Source organism: Cynocephalus volans, chromosome 4, assembly GCF_027409185.1.
Source record: "Cynocephalus volans isolate mCynVol1 chromosome 4, mCynVol1.pri, whole genome shotgun sequence".
NCBI classification, from domain to species: domain Eukaryota; kingdom Metazoa; phylum Chordata; class Mammalia; order Dermoptera; family Cynocephalidae; genus Cynocephalus; species Cynocephalus volans.
In genome coordinates this window covers 162630031-162632333 of record NC_084463.1, presented here as the reverse complement: position 1 = coordinate 162632333, position 2303 = coordinate 162630031, and positions in this window count along the sequence as shown.

The window sequence follows — 2303 nt, the reverse complement described above, 5'->3', positions numbered from 1 at the left end:
TCAGAAGAGATAGGCTTTGAGTAATCCTTTGCATCTCTGTCACCCAGAGGAAGTGGGGTGACAAATCCATGGGGGGCAAAGCAACAATCACAGTCTCTTTCAGCTAGAGGTACAGAAACTCAACCCCAAAAGAGAGGTATTTATAGGTTTATGTGACCAAACCAAGGACAGGATGGAATGAATGGAGCTGGCCTCTCAGGGACTGGAACCAGGGACTTAAAAACACACTCTCCCTCTGTCTCTCTCCCTCTGTCTTTCTCTCTCATACACACAAACACACACACACACAAACACACACACCTGCTTTTCTCTGTGTGTGAGCTCCACTCTCTCAGCTGTAACCAACATCACAGTCTGCTCTGAGTTCACATTCTCATAGCCTCTTGACCAGAATGGAAGCTCTGGTCCTAGAGGGAGCTCCTGGCCCACGGCCAGCTGTGTTGGGATGGGCCAGGGAAGGACTCTGACAGGCCCAGCTCTGTTTGTGTGCTCTCCCCTGGGACCAGTCCCTGTGGCTGGAGATGAGGCTCTGGGATGGGCTGGATTTGGGTCCCATGTCAATCCCAATCCCTGTGTCTGGAGGTCAGGGTCTGGTAGCAGCAGGGGGGTGCTGGGGCTGGTGGGGTGGAGGGAGAGATGCACATAGACACTGCGACTGCCGGTTGGGTCGGTCAGAGCTGGGCAGCTGTCCCAGCATGTGTGCAAGTGCTGCCTTGGCTGGATTTATGAGCCAAAGATCACAGTTGCCCTATTTTGGGAATAGCAAGAAAAAGCAACTGCTTCACTCTCAAAATGTCACTTTCCACAGGAGTGGGCCAGTCAGTAGATCGATTTGAAGACTTAAACATACTGAGCCTGGACCTCTGAGAGGCCCTTCCTCACTGTAGACACACTTTTAAGCCCAAAGCCAGTTATAGACACAGCAGACCGGTGGGCCAGAGGCTGCATTTCATTTTCTCCCCAGATGCTGCTCTCAAGAGCAAGGATTAAAAGAATTTTTAAAAAGAGAAAAAGGAAAAAGAAAAAGAGAGAAAAGAAAAAAAGAAGTCAAAACCAAAACCAAACCCAACAAACATAAGGCTCTGGCTGGTTAGCTCGGCTGGTTTCAGCGCCGCCTGGTAACACCAAGCTCAAGGGTTCGGGTGCAGGCTCGCGGGCCGGCCCCTTAGCTCGCAGAAAACAAATGAGCAAACGAAAAGGACAAGGCTCATAGTAGGTTTAAGGGGAAGCAAGCGGAGCTCACGCCTGCAGGATCCAGGGGTTCTCCTGACCCAGTGCAAAGGCTCCCCATCAGTCTGTCCAAAGTCTTCCAACGAGAAGGCTGGGGGCTCAAGTGCGGGTTCATTGGACTTGCCAAAAACAATTCCCAGGAAAACACTTGGCCGTTGTTGGGGTAAGACGTCTCCGTAGGTCCATGAGAGGAGGGTTCCAGCCACACCCGCTCATCCTGACCCCACCCCACCTGTTTGCAGAGCTGGTTTCCTGCTTTTCTGGCCATGACCACACACAGCAAAGCAGGCCACAGGTTAAATGTGACCTATGCTTTTGCTTCTAAATTTCCTGACTTCACCTTGAGTTCAGGCAGCCTATTTAACATTTAGCTGTTGGAGGGAGCAGAACTGAAGCCATGTTGGGACCTAAACCCACATGGGCTCTTAAAGATTTTAAAAGAACACAGCTTTTTTCTTGACATGCATTTCTCTGAGTTCCGTCTTTTCTCATGGTTATGGGGCAAGATGACATTGTTTACATGAATGTAAAGTTGTTTTCCAGCCAGCCTGAAGCTGCAGGCAGACTCGCACCCCGGACCCTGAGATAGCAGCAAAGACAGGAGCAGAAACCAGACGGAGTCTTGGTGAGACCTTGCACCTGAGACCTTGCATGAGGCCCTCGCTGCTCACGGGGCCCTCCCTCCTGCTCTTGGTTCCCCACGTCTCATTCCCTCAGCCCCCTCTTTACAACCACTCAGTAAATCTGAGTCTTGGAGATGGCTCAAGCCTGGCCATTCTGCTTCAGGTTTACCGGAGAGGTGGATGAGCCTGACATCTCTCTTCAGACCACTGGTATTCCTGAATAAAAGCTGACTTCCATTTTCACCAACATTTGACTTTATTTGATTTTTGTCTGGGGGCAGGCGGCTGGCCTGTGAGTTCAGTATCAATTTGGCGGAGCCTCAGCCAGGAGCTGGGTGTGCCTGTAACAGAACCGACATTAATAGTTTAAATAACCACTTCGTTGGCTACTCCATTTGCCCAGAGCACTTTCGAGAGGAACCCCAGCACCTCTTCCCGCTGGTCTCTGCC